Raw genomic sequence first — 20,368 nt, 5'->3', positions numbered from 1 at the left:
AAATACATGTAGGAAAAAAGATGGAAAAATGCATTAAAATGTTATAAGTAGTTTTCTCTAGGTCATGAAATTATAGATGATTTTGGTGTTCTTCTATAATTGTACAATGCACATGCACTATTTTTATAACCAGAAATTTAAGATTTTTTAAAAAAACTTCTGTCCAACCTGCCTTAAGAGTAATGATAAAAACCAACATAACAATGAGCTTTCTAACAATAAGAACTAAAATACAATCCCTAGAGAGAGGGTTCAAGCCAGCACTATGTGACTACATGACCCCTGATTAGGTTAGGTTTTAGGAACCTGAGATTCTACAGCTCCATATGAAATCTCTCTACCCACAGGATGTGCGTCCTACATTGTTGGCAAGGCAGGTCTGGGTTGGCCCCATCCTTCCTGCCTAATAGTGCACTATTAGGCATGCACTATTAGGGGTAAATCAAGCAGCCAGTGGCCAGGAAACAGAGATCCTCTGGGGGACCAACCCTAACAGCCAGTGGCCACTATACCCTCACCAGCTTCCAACAGCCCAAGGAGAAAGCAAACATGTTGTTAGGGGCCTATGCTACTGGTTCTAGGGTACTGCGCTCATGCTAACTACCCTGAGGACCTAAACTAGTCCTAATGTTTCACTCTACAGCTATTGTCCAAGGCACACCATGGGAGAGGAAGGAGGAGTGAGATTGTCAAATACAACCCTCAGACATTTTTTGTTTGGCCCAACATTGGTTTGGCCCATCAGTGTTTTAAAAGACAATATACCTAGGTAGGGGTTTAGCTTGATCACAATATAGTACAAGCACCTTAACTTACACCTATATACTTGCAGGCACCTAAGCTTGAGACAGGAAAACTGAGACCCAAAGAAGGAAAGTGACGTGTTGAAGTCCACCCAGGAAGTTATTGGCAAACTGGGTCTAGAACATGTGTCCTGGCTTCCAGCTCAATGTGTTACATTACAGAATCCTGGCTTTCTAGGGACTCTAGAATCCTGATTTTGGAAGGGCCCCAGACTCTTCTGCCTCCTGTGGGTCTCTCTGCTCAGAATTATAGGATACTCCAGTTTACTAAGTTGTTGGAAACATGGGGAAATATGAACTTCATACTTGGGAGTCAGGAGTAGCTGACAGTGAGCAAACAAACAGAGAAAGACAGGACATCCTGGGAATATATGGGTATATTGGGTAATGTAGAACCAAAGTTCTATAAAGTATAATAGCGTCTAATGCTAAGTAGATACACCAACAAAGCTGCAATCATCCCTACTGCTCACCAGAGGCAATAGGTGAGGATACTTCACAGGTGCCAAAAGAGGCTCAAGTGAGAGAACAAAAAGGTGTTAGGTAAAGATAATCAATTCCTGCCTTGGTTTCTTGGTCCTCCTTAGCTTGGCTGTAGACTTGCTCTTATTAGTGAACTGCTGTGAGACAGCATAATCAATGTGACACACTGAATGAGTGAATGCTACATTCTGGACTCCCTCTTTATGATGGTGACTATTACCCGAGGAAAGGGGGCAGGAGACCGGTGTGCTGTATTTTTCCTACCATTCCATATTTTCATATTCTCAGAAAAAAAAAATGTTAAAAGAATAGAATGTGGGGCCAGGAAGGGGCATGAGGGATAGAGAGTGGCAGGACAAGGAGAAAGAAAAAGATTAGGGTAGAGAAAAGAAGAATAGAAGAGCACACTTTAATAGCAAATGAGTTAGATGGCAAGCCTAAAAACTAAGTTTTTTTCTTCCTAATTTGAAAAGGAAAGTAGACTTCATCATTCTGACTTCTATCCACCCAGCAGCCTGTCTCCACCTCCCTCTCTAGGCTGTTGGTTCCCAAGATAACGAAGTATCAAGATAAATCAGGCAAGAGCATTTGAATGTGGACAGAAAAATCCACCTGGCCTCAGCCCCACCTCTTGCATTGGAACACTCTGAACTGCCATGAGTCTTCTCAGCTGGGAAGACTGCTAACAACAGTGAATTAATTTGGGCATTTCAATGCAGAGAAGCTGAGGTGCCACCTCGCTGCATGAATACAGTGTGCTACTGGCTTCCTCTGGATCATCCAGGTGTGCCCAGGCATCACAGACAGCATGACTCCTGTGGGATGGGGCAGCCTTTGTTGTGGGGGAGGGACAGTCAATGAGCCAGCAGGAAGCAAAGACACACGGGGTATCCCAAAAATGCAAACACAAAGAAACAGCCAGCCTCTGGGTCAGATTCACAGATCGGTGGACCCTGTCCATCTGGCAGCAGATGGCTGTTCTATTCTAGACTTGGCCACTCCCCTTGAGAAAACCTCTTTGGTAATGGTGTTGTCAATCCCTTTCTCAATGTGTACCTAATGCTTAGACATCACCAGGATATGCAACCAAGAATGCCACAAAGATTCTCAGCAATATTTGAAAAGAAGGAAGTTATTTACTTGTCTACTTTGAATTAAAGGTTCTAATACCAGAGGAAAGAGCCCCAGAAAAACCTTTCTAATAAAACAATCGGTGCACTCTCCAGCCTGGTTCCTCCTTCTCTCTTGCACTCTAGCAAAGAGGAAAGCTGAACGAGAAGGGTTCTGGCAAAACAACTGAATTCACTCTAGTAGGTTCAATAGGGAGGTTGGGAGAGCCTAAAAAAGGAGTCAAAAGAAACCCAAGCCACCTAGGACCCTCAGCATTCCTCTCTTCATTGGAAAGACACCAATATCCCAGGATGCTAACAAGGCCACGCTAGGGTAGCGGAAAGGACAGTGCACTGCAAGTCAAGATATCTGGATGGCCAGACCAGCTCTGCCACTGACCTCCTGTGCAGCCTTGGGCCAGGTGCTTCGCCTCTTTGCATTCCAGTGTCACTATCTATAAAGCAGAGACATTAATGTGTACCTAACTTATTATTATTGGCAGAAATAAATAAGACAGTGTACACATAGCATGGTAGGTAAGAAAGTCCTCAAACAATGTCAGTTTCCCACCCCATGCCCAATCCCACACACACACTCGTTTCTTTGAAAAACGGTGATCGGTCTTGAGGGGCCCTTTCTAGTTTGCCTTAAGCTATGCACTGGAGAAAGTAAGTGCAAAAGCTAAGATATGAACCACTGCCCAAGGTCAGAACACTCACTGGCAAAGCAGGCTCAAAGTCACTGTACTTCTGCTGAATTGTGGCCAAAAGCATTAGAAACAGGTTTTCTTTTTCTTTAATAATCTGTTTTTCCCCCAATATTTTATTATGAAAATGTTCAAACATACAGAGAGGCTTAAATAACTGTACATTGTACAGTGAACACTCATATTCCTATCGTCTACACTCTACAATTAACATTTTGCTGAATTTTCTTTATCACCTATCTAGCCATCCTTCTTTTCATTCATCAATCCATCTTTTTTTTTATGTTTCAAAATAAGTTGCAGAAATGCCCTTCACATATGCGTCAATGAGTTTCCTTCCCAATTTTTTTTTTTTTTTTTTTTTTTTTCCTTTTTTTAGACCTGCCGCACCACGCTCAGCCAGTGAGCGTTGTGAAAGCACCGGCCATCCCTATATAGGATCCGAACCTGCAGCAGGAGCGCTGCTGTGCTCCCAGCGCCGCACTCTCCCGAGTGCACCATGGGCTCGGCCCCTCCCCAATTTTTTTTATTGTGGTAAAATATACGTAACATAAAATTTACCATCAACCATTTTTTTCTCCCAGTTTATTTTATTTTATTTTTTTTTACTTCTGTTCAATTTTCCTTTATTTTACTTATCAATAAAAATTGTAGTTGATTTTCGTGTCCCTTTACCGATTCTTCCTTTACCCTCTCTCTCTACCCTTCCCCCCATCAACATCATATCTGTTCACTTGTTTTAACAAGTTCAAGGAATTGTGATTGTTGTGTCTTTTTTTTTTTCTACCCCCTGGCTCCCCCCGGTTTTTTGTTTGTATACTTATTTATTTTTATTAGCTTCCACAAATAACTGTGCAGTTCAATAGTATTAAATATATTCACACTGTACAATCATCACCATCCATCTCCAGAACTCTGAACTTGCAAAATTGAAACTCTGTACCTATTAAACAATAACTCCCTATTTCCCCAATGCCCCAACCCTTGGCAACCACCATTCTACTGTCTCTATGAATTTGACTACTCTAGGTGTCTCATAAAAGTGGAATGATACAGTATGTCTTTTTGTGACTGACATTTCACTTAGCATGATGTCCTCAGGATTCATCCATGTTGCAGCATGTGTAAGAATTTCCTTCCTTTTTAAGGCTGAATAATATTCCACCTTATGTACATACTGCATTTTGTTTATTGACTTATTTGTTAATGGACATCTGGGTTGCTTCCTCCTCCTGGTCATTGTGAATAGGGGTGCTATGAACATGGCTGTGGAAATATTTCTTCGAGATCCTGCTTTCAATTCCTTTGGATATATATCCAGAAGTGGAACTGCTGAATAATATGGTAATTCTACTTTTAAGTTTCTGAGGAACTACCATACTGTTTCCATATCAACTGTACCATTTTACATTCTTACCAAGAGTGCACAAAGGTTCCAATTTCTCCACATCCTAGCCACCACCTATTTTGTTTTTTGTTTTTTTGCTTTTTTGTGTGTTTTTTTTAAATAGTAGTCATCCTAATAGGTATTAGGCGGTACCTTATTGTGGTTTTGATTTGCATTTCCCCAGTGACTAGTGATGTTGAGCATCTTTTCACATGTTTATTGGCCATCTGTGTGTCAACTTTACAGAACTATTCAAGTCCTTTGCCCTTTTTATGTCTGGTTATTTGTTTTGTTGTTGTTGTTGATACTGTAGTTTTACAGCACATTGTGAAGTTGGGTAATGTGAATCCTGCAACTTTATTCTTTTTTAAGATTGCTTTAGATATCATGGTCTTTTATGTTTCCATATAAATGTTAGAATAATCTTGTCAACTTTTATCCTTCCCCAAAAAAACTCTTGGAATTTTGATTGGTACTGCTCTAAATCTACAAATCAACTTGAGGAAAACTGACAACATAACAACATTGAGTCTTCCAATCCATAGATGTGATATGTCTCTCCATTTATTTAGGTCTTCTTTAACTTCTCCCACTAGTGTTTTGTAGTTTTTATGTACAGGTCTTACACATTTTTTGGTCAAGTGTATATCTAAATATTTTATGCTTTTTTATGTAATTGTAAAAGAAATTGCCTTTTAAAATTTTTCTAATTATTTACTGCTGCCATATAAAAAATATACAATAATTGATATTTGAATGTTGACTTTGTACTCTCCTAAATTGCCTTCTTCATTCTAACAGTTATTTTACAGATTCCTTAAATTTTTCTATCTCAACAATCATGTCATCTGTGAAGAGAAACAGATTTACTTCTTCCTCTCTGATTTTTAAGCCTTTGATTGCTTTTTCTTGTTTTATCGCAGTGGCTAGAACCTCCATCCAAGATAATATTGAATAAACATGGTGAGAGAGGACACATTTGCCTTATTCTGTTCTAAGGGGGAACACATTAAATTTTTCACCATTAATTATGATATTAGCATTTTATAAATGCCCTTTATTAGGCTTCAGAAGTTCCTGTCTATTTCTAATTTGCTGAGCATTTTTATCACAAATAAGTGTGATAAATCATTTTGTCAATGATTTTTCCACACCTATTGAAAGTATTATTGTGGCTTTTTTTCCTTTATTTTGCTAATGTGGTTAATTACATTGATTGATTTTCAAATGTAAAAGCAAGCTTTCACTCCTGGGATAACACAGCTTGGTCAAAACACATTATCCTTTTTAAATATCAGTGGATTTGATTTGCTAGTATTCTGTTAAAGATTTTTGTCTATGTTCATGAGGGATATTAGTATATAGTTTTCTTTTTTTTGTAATGTCTTTGTTAGGTTTTGGTATCAGAACTATGCTGACTTCATAAAATAAGTTGGGAAGTGTCCCCTCCTCCTCTATTTTCTGAAAGAGTTTTTGTAGAAATGGTGCTATTTTTTTTTACATTAAAAGAATTATCTAATGAGCAGAATCTCTCTATTCTATGCTTGGCAAACCAGTGATAGGAAAACTAGATGAAACTATGGCTGGGAACCAGAAGACATAGTTTCTAGTCCTGGTTCTACTGCTCTAAAAATGACTTTAGATAAGTCACTTATTCATGCAATAAGTATTTACTCAGCTCTTAATAGTATATTTAACTTCTCTGTGCCTCAGTTTCCTTATCTGAGAAATGCACATAGCTCTATCCATCTTTTCTATATGCCTAATACGTAGGGAAAAAAATGATGTAATAATGTATGTTTGAGTGTGCTGATAGCTAAAAGCACAATGTAAATGTAATAATACGTCAGGTCTTACACCTCTGGAAAAATTAACATGGAAATCAGAAGCCTTGGTTGAACATGGGAGACAAAGATGGGGATGGAAGAATCTATACTCTACTTAGTTTTATATTATATCAGTGATACCTGCACTGTCCAATATGGTAGCTACTAGCCATATGTGAATATTGAAATATGAATTAATTAAAATAAAGTAAAATTTAAAATTCAGTTCCTCAGTCACACTAGCCATATTTCAGTGCTAACATGTGGTTATCAGCAACTGTACTGGACTGATACAGACCATTTCTACCATGACAGAAAATTCTACTGGACGGCCCTGATCCATACTATTTTAGACTATTTATTCTTTTAATTGCCTGATATTAGTGTTGCTGTGCAACAGCAACTAGCCTGCCACCATCAAACAAAACAACAAATCTCAAAACTGAAAAAAATCTATCTCCAGGTGAGTAAGATCTCTACCCAAACTAAGTGGTATTGGCCTTAGAATTCTGGAAGAACCCTTGGAACTGCTTCTTATTATACAGATTAAGAAACTGAGCCCTGGGGAAAGCAAAATCCTGGCCCCAGGTCCCAAAGAGAGTTAACATCAGAGTTCAAAATGGAATCCTGGAATGTGATAGCATAGGCTTTACTGTAGGATCTGGGTTTTAATACCAACTCTATCATTTACTAGCCATGTGACCTTGGACAAGTGTTCACCCCTCAGTCTCACTCTCCAGAGTTCAAAATGGAATCCTGGAATGTGATAGCATAGGCTTTACTGTAGGATCTGGGTTTTAATAGCAACTCTATCATTTACTAGCCATGTGACCTTGGACAAGTGTTCACCCCTCAGTCTCACTCTCCTTATCTGCAAACTGAGGAATAATAATCCCAACTCTGCTGGGTTGTCATGAAGATTAAAGAGATGGTGCCTAGAAAGTGCTCAGCAGAGAACCTGCCACTCACTGGGATCCGGTGAATGCTACCTGATATCATTATTAGCTAATACACTGCTCTTTACATTACACTGCAAACCCTGATCGGGGGACTGTGGCCACCAGATGCATCATCATTATGGAGCTGATGAGTGTAAGAAGGAATGCGGAAATTATGTAGCTTAGCAAAATGTACCAGGGGAACAGAATGATAAATGCATTGTGCAGCGGTAACTATGAAAGTGCTCCCACAAGTCTTCATGCACCAGCAGAAATTTCACCTTGAGGGTGCAAAGGGAAATATACCATTTGCATACCTCTGTACTCTTACCCTTAAATAGGTGTCTGAGGAATGGAGCAATGCAGACTTAGAAAGATGCTTATATGTCTATGACCCCCATGCTGAGATTACTGGAAGAGTCAGCATTCTGTTTTTGTTCCCCTCCCTCCAGAGCTAATATATCACAACTCTGTTAGCAACCAACACAGCTATCCCATGACAGTCTTCTCCAAGCCTGCTTCAGAGTGGGTGGAGCTGAAGCTTCTTCAAGTGCCTGATGTGTTACCCAGCCCCTCACTCCCTGCCTAACAGAATATGATATTCAAAAATCATATGATACAGTGCCTACTCTATAGCACCATATACTCCCCTCTGGAAGACCACCACACACGAGATAATAAAATATTATAATACAACTAAATAATAATGGGTAATTCAAACTGTAAGTGAGGAGAGACTTCCATTCAATTCAATAACAAAGCCCAACCACTTGCTTTCTGATAGGCATTGTGCCACGCACTGAAGATAAAGCCACAGTCAAGATATGGTACCTATCCTCAAGTAGCTTATATTTGAAATGGCAACGGAAGTTGTCCTGAAAAAATTCAATTGGGCAAGCTCTAATCTGAGCCTTGTAAAGTGGTACAATTTGGATTTACAGGTAAGGGGACCGGTATTGAGATACTCCAAAACTCATTCTTGTTGCTGCTGTGAATGGAAACAGAATAGAAACCCAAGAAAGAACCATAAGGAGCGAAAATATCTTTCCTTAAGTCTTCAAAGGCACTCTTTACTGTCCCAGCTTTAAGGTTGTAGTTTCTGGGGAAGGAAAGCCTCTTGGGTTGCTTTGTTCACCTCCCCTAGTCTGTGCCCAGACACCAAGGAGGGAAGAATGAGCTGTCACAGGTTCTGCTTCTTCGGGCACCATCTGGACTTCTAAGGGGTGAGGGTAGGATGAATAGAATTTCATACTCATCTCTTTGCCCTTCAACCTGAAAAACCATCATCCAGCCACCTGTATGTCCTCTAGTCCACAATCCTGCCACCGTGTTAGCTCTGCTAATTTCCTAGCTTTGTCCTTAGACAAGCTACTTTCCCACATCTTGGTTCCTTCTCCTACAAAACAGGGATAAGATAGTATACTGCTTCATACGAATGTGTTGAGAATTAAAAGCAATGTTTATAAAGTCCTTAGCACAATACATGCTTACATAGTCAATGTTCAACAAATAGGAACTATCATTATTATTATTTCTAAAAAAATCCTATTGTTCCCAATCAAGTCCCAACCTCTGTGCTCAAACTCGAGCCTGCCAACACCAACCCCAGGTTTATCACCTCAGAGGGAACTAGCCCTTTGCCCTAGATACTTCAGAAGCCCAAAAAGGCTTGATCCTCTCACCTATGAAACTCAGTCTCCCCAGCCTTCAAATTTCATTTCTGCTAAGAAGCTCTTCCAAGGACTCAAGAGACCTGACCAACAACATTTTTGCCAGACACCGCACCTCTATGTCTCTTTGCACACAAGTCCTCAGCTCTTATCTGTAGGGGATTTATACTGCCAATCACACTCCATTTAGAACGCTTTAGGGCTCTATGTCCTCCCTGTTGTCACATTCCAAGTCCAAATTCCTTATGTAATGAATGCATCCTGGGTATTAGGCAAGTACCGATGGAGAAAGAGGAACAAAAGAATCATGGCAATAACTTATAACGAACTCCAGATCTATGATAACCGATAATGATTTCTAAAGAGGTGCAAGAAATCGAAGTTTCCTGAAAACGCACAGAAGAAATCTACTAACAAAACATACATTTGTTTATTGCCTCATGGTTTATAAAATACTTTCACACTCATGACATCATTTTGACAACAACTTGGAGAGGAAAAGCTAATAAATATTATTACATCATTTGACAGATGCAAAATTTGAGGCTCAGAGAATTAAAGCAGCTTGTCCAAGATCAAACCACAGTTGTAAAGAATCTCTTGATTCTTCCAAGTCCTTCCGCTATTTGTTGCTCCTTCATGCAGGACCTATCCTCAAATGATGTGCATGCTCCATGCTATTAATACGAAATCTTATCCAGCAGGGACCACAACGGAAGAAAGCCACAGAGAAGATACTCTAGAATAACTAAATTACATTTTTAAAGTGAAGAAATTTCCTCACCCAATCTTAAAAGTGCTGGCTACAATAACACATACATTTTGTTCAGCAGCCATGAGCACCTTTCCCTAGCCAGCTGGGTCTCCCAAAGTGGCACTTGGGAAGGTCTCCATGGGAGCCCCAGGGGCCCCCCGACACCTGTGAGTAGGCCCCCACTCTGCCTCCTGCTTTGCTTTCTCTTTATACTTCTGGACCCTGTGAAAAGCCAGAGGCTTCATGATTGACTGTTGTAGCAGCTATCTTTTTGCAAAGAGACCTCTGATTCCTTCCATTTCTGCTATCCATAGCCAGTCTCCCTGAATCTTGGATGATACCAGACATCCAGTAAAAAGAGCTCTCCTGAAAACAGCAATCTGCAGATGCAGGAGGTGGCTGCCACCACTGACAGTGTCCCCACAGAGAGAGCCATTGCATAACAGAACAGAATTATGTAACCATACAAAGACTAACCTCTCCCTTCCAGTCATAATTCAGCATTCCTTCTGCCAACTGGTCTGGAGTCTTGGGATTTTAAAGGTTGCATCACAAGGGAATGGCCTAGTTTTGCTTCCTTAGAGGTGACAAGAGCAATGTTTTCTCTTATTCTACCTCAAGGGGCACCTACCAGGCATGGCCTCAGTGGCTCAGGACATTGCAGGCAAAGAAAAGGCTGGAATCAGATGGGAATAACCTGTGGGGAAGAAGGGTATCTACAGGGCTTGTTCCTAAGGCAGTAAACCAACATAAAGTACCCAAAGGAGCCTGGTAAAGAGAGTCTTGATTCTGGCCAGTGTCGACAACAAAGAGGTCCCAGTGATCAGAAGGCCTCCAACCAGCAGCAATCAAGCACATGGCATTATACAGGGAAATCAACCATTCAGAACAAGATCCCAAACAGTGACCAGAGATCCAGGACACAGAGTCCAATCCCCGGCACTGGGACTGGCAAAATTCAGATCCTGGTCAGGATAGGGTTTTTGTACAAGTGGAACTGGCATAGAGGTTCAGCTCTCTGGATGGGGCCAATGTGGGAGAAGGTGTTAGAAAAGGCAAAAAGGAGGCCAGGGTTCGTCACAGCCTACAGCCAGGTTGCCAGCAACCCATCAAATTCCAGACCTGAACTCTCAAGAGAGATCAAGGACAAGGGAGGTGGAGTGAGTGTGGAAAACAGCTTCAGGACAGCAGCTCAGCAGAGCCAAGAAAGGTGGGTAATGACACCAAGCTAAAAAAAACTCAATAGAGAAAGAAAGATGAGGCATGTTTGTCAGGTTGGATGGTAGAAATTCCAAGATGAATGTAAGACATCATCCTTGTTATCTATTGGGGAATGGGTAGTAGCTGTTCAAGCTGCCAAGGGAAAAGGGAAGCAGAACCAGCATGTGTAAAGACCCAGAAGTATCAAACAACACAAGGCTTTCGTTGGTTCAGGACAGATGAATTGCAGAATACAAGGAGAGACTGGTAGGAGGTGAGGCTGGATATTTTGACAGAGGCCAAATCAAGAAGAGCTTCTTAGGATAAACCAGAGATTTTGGACTTCATCCAGGGCAGAAAACCATTTAAAAAGTAAGGGCATACATTCATCCCTATAACAACTGTCTGCTGAGCACCTAATGTGTGCTGGGCACTCACCAAGTGATGAGGAGACAGTGGTGAACAAGGCCAACAACAATCCTGGAGCTCACACTCTAATAACTCCATTCTTTGCACATCAGCTGTGGAGATTACGGGTTGTGTGTCTCTCCCACCCCGAGAACAGAGGCTGAGTCTTATTCTCCACCATGTCCTACAGGTATGGCTAAGTTTTTTCCACATAGTAGGTGCCCAATAAGTGTTTATTGTGTGAATAAATGTTTTTCTGTATTTTCTAAGAATCTTAAAAAAAATAAAGAAATAAGAGCATTAGCAAGATCATATTTATATTTTAGTTCACTACTTTGGCAATTAGGTGGGGTCAGCTAGGGTGAGGCCAAACTAGAGGCAAAGGGTAACTAACTAAGGGGCTGTCACTGTAATTAGGCAATAGATAATAAGGCTCCAAGCTAGAGGGACAGTGATAGAGAAGGACATTGTTTTAATCCCCTGGTCAACCAATTCACACACAGCTTGCTCAGTATTCACAGATCTAGCATTTCTCTCATCGGACCACTGCAGCCTCCTTGAAACCCTCAGTGACTTCTGTTTTCACTCTAAACCTCTGTATGATTTACTTACACCCTTGGACAGCCCAGTTTTCAAGGTCAAATGCAACAAAAGACAGCTGGTCAGCTCCTGGGTGACCCTGGGCGAGGCCTGGGCAGTTGTACTTCTGCAGAGCGTGGTGGTGACACATGAGGTCACTGGGACCTTAAATCATTGCTGATGAATTTTCTCTGCTGCTGAGAGAAAACAAGCCAGAAACATCCTTGCTGTCAATGCTGATGGCTACCTTGACAGGAATTCAGGCCCTCTGGCACTGCATGGAGATTGGCTATGTATTACCAAGCATCTGGGCTCCACTATTTTTGCTGGCTCTGATTCTAAGAAGTGTTTACCATAAGATCCAGGATGGCTCTATGTAGCTCCGAAGATCTCAAGTGATTAAGACAAAAGAGCAGCTCTGACCCATACCTATAACAAAACCTGTATCTGAAGCATAGAGTGACTCATATGTCATGAACCCAAAAATAACCCTTTTGTACAGTATTTTACAGTTTACAAAATTCCTCATAAATCTTATTTGCATAACTCAACAACCCCGTGGGCAAGATAAAACAAATATTATTATGCCCACTTTGTAGATGAGAAAACTAAGGCTTGGCAAGGTTTTGACTGACCCAAAGTCATATGGATTATAGTTACAGAGCTGAAATTCCAACCCAGGTCTCATTCTACGTTCAAGACTCTGTCCATCAGATCTCCAACTCCAGCCAGCAGTATGGTTTACCATAATCATGAATTAACTTCACTGTCCCAGTCCTTACTGCAACTATTCCTTTTTCTGCTGCTTTTCCTTATAAGACTCTGACTCAGAGCCTGGAGAGGGCTACCAGGTCTCTGCTAGATCCGACTACCACCCAGTAAGAGCTAAAGTCAGAGCCCAGGGTCATATCCTGACCAGAACTGTCCACAGAGGCAGCTGCTGGTGTACAGGGCTAGCAATGAGAGAAGTGAGGGGTCTGAGAGACAGGTTCAAATCCCTGTTCTGCCATGTACTGTGACTTTGAGCTAGTGACAGCTTTTCCTCACCCTCTAGAATGAAGACAGCAGCATCCACCCTACCCACCACTCATGGGTCAGAATCAATAATGGTGTCTTTCTTCTCCCACTTCCAGGCAGTCACCAGAGGTGTGGTGGATGACCCACTATAGAGTAAAGTGAACTAGTCTCTCCCTGGTGGCCTCCTGCTCTAACCTCACGACTGCAGTACACCATTTGTCTTTCAATCTAAGCAGGAAGATTAAGCCACCCGATATAAGCTCTCATGCTTTTTTCAGCACATTTCTACTGATTATTTACTTTGTACCAAGCCTGGTCCTAATCATACAAGAATAAATAAGATAGCGCCTGTCCTCAAAGAACTCAAAAGTTTGATTTAGAGAAGGATGTCTTAATAAGTACTGCATTACTAGTAAATACGTATTACAATATTGGGCAGTAACTTTGTCTTTTATTTGTGAATTCTTGGTGCCTTGCACTGTGCATGACCCACAGTAGGACACAGTAAACATTTGTTGAATAAATAAAACATTTAACATGATGACAAAGGAAACACACAATTCAATGAAAGCATTTTCATCTCTACCTCAAAGCTTCTATCTTCATATACCCCCCCCCTTTTTTTTTTAATCCTGTGTTGAAAGAAAGAAAAAGTGTCTGTTTTTCTCATCAGAACTGTCCCTTTACAGTGATCTCAATCCCTTATCTCCTCACCTTGGGGGCCTTGTTCCAGCTATCTCCCTCCCTCTCACAACTTCACTCATAGGCTTTCTCTCTCACTCTAATTCTTTCTTTCAGCCTTCTGACACATTCTGGTTTCTCCATGCTTACAAAACTAACTTGAGCTGACCCACCTTTCAAGGTGCTGAGCTTGTTCTCATCCTCCTTTGACCACCAAATCTCCTGAAACGGTCATTCACAACTGCAGCATGCATTTCTCCTTACCCATTCATTCACTATGCTCCTGCTTTGGCTTCCACCTTTCCACTGAGTCTGCTCTCAGAATTGTCACCACAGCCTCCCCATCACCAAATCCAGTGATCTTTTCTCTGTTCCCAGCCTGCCTGGCCTCCCTGTTGAAATCCCCTTAGCCTCTGTGATATGCAGTTCCTGGCTTCCTTTCTCCCTCTCTTGTCAATACTCTGACTCTATCTGGCTGCTCTTCCTCTGCTCTCCTCTTAAATGCAAGATCTTGCCAAGATTCCCCTGTTACTTTACATTAGCTCCCTTGAAAACTAATTTAATGTCAAGGCTTCCAATTCAGGAAGTCTTTCCAGTCACCACCTCCCACCCCAACCACCCCACACCTCAACCCTGCAGAATCCAATAAAACCACAGGTACTAAAAATGCAAGAAAAAAAAAAAAAAAAGGCCCCAAGGACATGGGAAGGGACAGGATCAACATATTTTTATCGTCAGTCTCTCTTACAGCCTTTGTCACATCCTGCTTGTCCTGCAATGAACTTAACTTAGCCCTGCTACTAACTCACATGCTCCTAAGACAGCAGCTGCTCCACTCTTCTCTGCTTCCCTGCCCTACTAAGAATGTAGTGCTCAGACAGACGGCCATACTTAAGCATGTTTGATCAAAGGAGAGAAACCTAGGGTGAATATGTGTGAAAGTACTTAGTAAACTGAGAAGTGCTAAAGGACTATGTGCCTCATCATCAACAGCCTTTGTAAGAAACTCCAGGGCTGTTCTGAGCATGATACTGGGTCAGAGCCTACCCATGCTGGCTCTGCAGGGCATTTGATAATCAAAAGCCTGAAAACATGGAAATGCCTGTTCCTGAACTGGCCTGGGATTGAGAAGCACCAACTGTATGGAGGAAGAGGAGAGAAGGTGAAGGGGGCACATAACTCTAAAACCATTTCTTCCATTCACCTTCCATTTCTTCAATCAGTAAACATCTACTACTACAAGGTTCTAGAGACTATTCTAAGCACTGGAAACAGATCTTTTAACAAGATAGACAAGGCCTTTGCTCTCATAGATCTTATATTTTAGTGAGAAGAGAGAGATGATAAATATAAATAAGAAAATAGCAGAAAGTAGTAAGTGCTTGCTATATCATATCTTTTACCCTCTCTCTCAAATATGACAGCCCTGTCTGGTGGCTCTTTCTCTCTTCTGAGTGTTCACATGGACAAATCCAGTCCACTGCTTTAAAGCTTGTTTTATGTTATTTCCTCCCCTGCTATGTCAGCAGCTATAGCACAGATGCGCTAGATTTTCTAATCACCAACAGAATAGTCTTTGGGTGAACATAATTACCCATTTTTAGCATTGCTATCCCATTTTGGGAAGCCTCTAAGACAATGGCTCCTGCTACACCTGAGAGGTTTGGGCTGCCTTGCCCCACCGTCTCAGAGACCTCGTGCTCCTCTAGGAACAGCAACAACGCTGTGGGTTACTTACCAGAGAGCCACTTGGGAATGCTTTTTCAGGTTGTGTTCAATTTTGTCAGAGCCCTCTGGACTCAGCTGATTGCTGGTGGTAGATTTCTGTGTTATTTAGGGCATTGAAGTCCCACAATCTTGACACAAACTTAAAATTAGAAATGCATTAAATATAGGAAAGGAGGAAGGTCATTCAGGAAAGGCAACCTTCCGAGGGAGCTGCAGGACAAAGATGCCCTGGAAACTTACAGGTTCATTAATGGGTTTTACACAGCATTCAAGTGGTATTTCTCCTTCAAAAATAACACTGTGGAAAGCGTAAGGGACTGGTTCAAACCTCAGCTAACACAGCCGAGTGAGTGACTCTGCAAACTAAAAATAGCTTCTTTCCCACTCATTCTGACAGATTTCACTTATACCCTGTGCACAGGTTGATCCTCTAACAGTTTTAGTCCTGCAGCAAAATGAAAGCTGATGGCATTTGAGCTTGACAATTACCCAATCCCTGGTTCAACTCTTATTTCCACAGTTCCTGCTCCTGCTCCAAAGGCTGTGTGTGTGCACACACGTGCACATCTATACTGAACTCCCTGACTGGGATTTGGGGCTCCTCAACCAAACGTGGGCAGAATTCAAACCAGGAACATGACTCAGGACTGTGGCTGCAGACGGAGTCCAGAGCAGTCCCTCAGAAACACTGGGAATCAGGTTGTTTGTCTTGGATCTTCTCCTAATTCCTAGCTAGCCTCTTTGCACCTCAGTTTCCTCAATTATAAAATGGGAATAATCATTCCTGTTCTGGCCTATTTGACAGCATCATGCTGGGATCAAACGAGATAACATACGTGAAAGTCATTTTTCTTCAGACAGTGATGGGACAGGCCAGACCGGCAGCCAGATAGCAAAACTAGGCTCAACCACTGGAATGTGTAGGCATCCGATTTACATCAGGAGTTAAAAGCAGATCTAGACTCACAGTTTTAGTGCATGTTGTCCCCTCTGCCTGGAATGGCCTTCTACCTTTGCTAAACTCCTACTCTTTTTTAAGAACCCAGTTCAAACTGGGTTAGTGCCTTCAGAATTAATCATTCCATCTTCACCACTCCTCTGACCTTCTGTACTCTAATAGCACTTTTTCACTCTGTACAGTAGAGATTTACTTATGTGCAAAAGATTTACTTTGAGGGCAAAAACCATGTATTTTTAATCTTTGTATCCACCTTCTCACCTACCACCATTGTGTGGTCAACACTGGCACATGGCAGGTGTCAACCTATTTACAGTGTTGACTATGGAATGGGCAAGAGCTCAAAGTCAAGAAGGAGGTAAACATCAGAGAGACCGAGGAAAACATAAAAGATGAGACAGTGCCCACAAAGTGGTGCTGCAAGGAATCCAAGAAGGCAATATCAGCAAGGTGTGTCCTAGGCACTAAGGGTACAGCCACAGGACAAGAGTCAAAGCCGAACTGCAAGTTTTGGAAAGATCTGGTCCTGGAAACCCTAGGGATTGAACAAGAGCAGGGGCACCCTACTGAGGTCTAGGGACCAAGGAGCAGGGGTATCATGCTAAGTCCCATAACCTAAACTGGAACAGGAGTGCTGGGGACAAGGAATGAGGGCAGAGAATAGCACCAGGACAAAGAGTCAGAACAATGCTAAATGAAACACAGGTACTGAAGCCTGGAACTTCTAGTTAGTTAACATTCCCAGGTCTGCCAAAGTTGAGTTAGCAGCTGGAGATTAGTGACCTTGGCTATGAAACTGAGGGACTCCAGGGGCAAGAATCATGAAAAATTTAAGCAGTGACCATTTTCATGAAATGAGAATTAGAGATGGAAGAGATTCTTAGATCTATAAGAAATACTAGGAGTCATCGAGTCTAACATCCCCAGCCTACACATGGGAAACTAAAGACCCAGGGAAAAAGAAAAGGGACTTGCCCAAATTCACTCAGTTAGGGCAGAACCGAAGCTAGAACCCAGGTCTTCTATCAGTCTAGTTCTCGTCCCCACAAAGGCTATTTGTCTTTAGTCAAGCAGGTTTCCTGACAGTTCCACTAACACACCAGGTGTCCAACTATAGCTGCTCCAGAATCTTGGGCAGCCCCCAATGTACCCACTTTAGTGAGCACAAGCACTTCTGCCCAACTGTGAAATGCAGGCTTCCACCTTTGGGCAGAGTTTAGAGTCAATGTTCCACAGGAAATGTGCAGGTAGCAACTCCACCTGGGGCTTGGGAAGAAAAAGATGCTGTGGTATATATTTGCTGCAAAGTAGCACACAAACCTGTTTACACACACCCTGCCCTGTGCATGGGAGAATTGATCCCAATCACTGTGCTACCCCGTGAATTTTCTAGGAGTATCTAGAGAAGCCCAGTGTCCAAGGTAAAGCTGATAGCACTTGGAACACACAGTTTTCACCACCACAAGAACATTAAAGGAAGGCCCGCCAGGTCTAAAATCTCAAAGTCTTTCTCAGGCTAGAGACAAGACATGGCTCAGAAGAAAAGAATTGAGACTTTCAGGGAATTAGAGACACTGACTCCCAGACTTTAAGAGCTTTCATCCAGGGAAGGGTACATATGAAAAAGGATGTAGAAAAATAACCCTCAGTCTTACCTCATCTATACAGAAAGTATGTGAGCTTCTTCAAGTACTTCAAGTCCCGGTCCCACTGTTTACCTACTGTATGAGCCAGGGACAGTTGAGTTACCCATTCTGAGCCTCATTACTAAAGCACTGATTATAACACCTGTGCAAAAGTTTACTGTAAAGATAAAATAATATCTGTAAAGCATTTAGCACATTGTCTGGCCTATGATAAGCACTAAGTAACTTTGTGTTTATTGCTTTCTTTTGTTCATGGAAAGAAATGGTTATACCACAGCCTAGCTCTGTCTACCTGTGCTCTCCCCTCCTGCTTGGCTGTCCCTCTGGACCCTTCTATGCAGACATCCTACCTGAGTCCCCAGCCCTAACAGCTCACTCCTCCCCTCTTATCCTTTGGACATTAAAGGCAATTAATGGAAATTAAAGGCAATTGGTCAGCTATGTACCACACTAGGGTCCTTGAAGGTCAGCAATCATCAGCTTAGTCCAAGGCTACTCCTGCCTTCCCAAGTGTCCCTGCATCTCCCTGACCAAGCCCCTCACCAGGGTAGCACCTAGTTTAGTACAGTTCTTATTTTTTCCATGATGAATCCACCCCTAACAGCTTATAGCTACCCAACTGGCCTGGCTCTCTCTGGGCCTCAGGCAAAATAAGAGTACTTCAAAAAGTTCATGAAAAAATTCATATCATCTTTTAATTCCATTTTTCCATGAACTTTTTGAAGTACCCTAGTAGATGCCTGGCAGGCCAGACCTAGGCAAAAACAGCTGGAGATAATTCCCAGACTCAATCTACCAATGGGTATCAGCCTGAAGTTTGAACCTGCAGTAAGACCAGAGTTTACACACCAGCACCCTAGAGACTGAAGCAGAGAAAGGGAGCACGAAAATAAAGCTGCCACGGGGCTCAAGGCTCAGGCCTACTCCTCACATTGTCCCACTAAGAAGCTACATTAAAGTTCACATCAACGTCTGGCTCTTAGGCTGTATGTTTGCGCTGGCCATGTCTGTCCCTGTGGCCAGCATAAGGCATTAAAAGGCTTCAGCAAGGAAGAAGAGAACAGAACCAACAGTTACTGAGTGCTTACTGCAGGCCAAGAACTTAGTATCTTATCTTCACCAATACCTTATGCATAATTATGTAAGGTACAGAGACTGAGAAAAATCTACAATGCCTCTATGCCTCCACTACTATACTACCCAACCATGAAGTCTCAATGATCTGGGAAAGACAAAGAAAAGCTAGAGTCTAAAACACTAAATAGAAGGCTCTCAGCACCTTAACTCACTAAGAAGACAATACTAGTTTAAATATTGCGTTCCTTTGAGGTCATTTCTTCTCCCAAACCTAATACTTTTCTAATTACTGTGGTTTAGTGTCTGGTTCTTTTAAAGAGGGTTTGGCTCATGCTATCTCAATACCTAGCAGAAAACTGGTAACAGTGAATAATCATTTATTCATGCATTCAGCAAATAGGTAATAGGCATGTAATGATAAATTTGCCATGTTATTTTTTTACTTCCTTAACATAACTCTTACATCAATTTCTATTGTATTTTGATGAAATAATTCAAAAAACTTCTTCCAAACAGAATCTAGAGAAATATAGCAAAAGTCATAATGATGCTGATGGCCTTTGCCCTTGTAATTTCATCCCCAAGATCGTATTTTAAGAAAACAGCTCAACAGGGATTCACTGCAAGATTCATAATAGTGACAAAAGAAAGAAAATCATCTATATGTCCAACATTAAAAGAATGGTTTGAAAAATCCCAGAACCTTCTAATCATGTAATCATTTTAAAGACCAAGAGGAAACAAAGCAAAGCATTTGTGATAAAATAAATGGAGACTGGATACAAAACATCTTAAACACTGTCACTACAACTTTGTAGACACACATACATGTGCATATGCAAAAAGGAATGGAGTTGTGTTAGGGTGGTAAGATTACAGATGGTTTTATTACCATGTGTAAATTGTCTTTTCAGTGTTGTTTAGTACCTTTTCAATCAAAGAGAAAGAGAGAGAGAAAAAGACAGACAGACTCAACCCAGCACTAAGGAAGGGCCCAGGAGGATGACGGCTGGGATGTGAAGCAGAAATTGAGAACCGTCCTACATACCTGGAAGGAAGAGGCCAGGCAGGCCCCTGGGGAAGGGAAGCCCTCTAGGTATGGAGAGGATTGTAATTAGTCTGATGCTAATTACAGAAGTCTCACCAGCTTATTAATTTTTTTTGACAGACTGAATGAACACTGAATTCCTTCATGAAGGCAACTTGAGTTCAGAGGCACATTTCCTCTGTGGCTATCCTTGTTCTTCTCAAAAACCTAGCCTTTTCTTTTTTTGAAAAAAAAAAAAAACCAGTAAAGTAAAATTTAGTAACAGAAACACAAACCCTGGAGAAATTAAGACTCCTGCCTTAAATATGGAAATTCAATCCATTTCAGAGAACCACAGGGGCTTGAATAA

At 41.6% G+C, this 20,368-nt stretch overlaps 1 protein-coding gene across 1 annotated transcript in view; it reads right to left on the bottom strand.

The window, feature by feature from the left end:
* LOC103592652 (secretion-regulating guanine nucleotide exchange factor-like) overlaps positions 1–20,368 on the bottom strand; it is a gene marked incomplete at its 5' end in the record, with an annotated part of 221,382 nt that overhangs the window by 164,067 nt on the left and 36,947 nt on the right. The window lies entirely within an intron of this gene.

The sequence above is a fragment of the Galeopterus variegatus genome, unplaced genomic scaffold (genome assembly GCF_000696425.1).
Source record: "Galeopterus variegatus unplaced genomic scaffold, G_variegatus-3.0.2 Scaffold1191, whole genome shotgun sequence".
Classification (NCBI taxonomy): domain Eukaryota; kingdom Metazoa; phylum Chordata; class Mammalia; order Dermoptera; family Cynocephalidae; genus Galeopterus; species Galeopterus variegatus.
The sequence above is the reverse complement of the archived record's forward strand: the minus strand, read 5'-3'. Positions and strand labels throughout refer to the sequence as shown.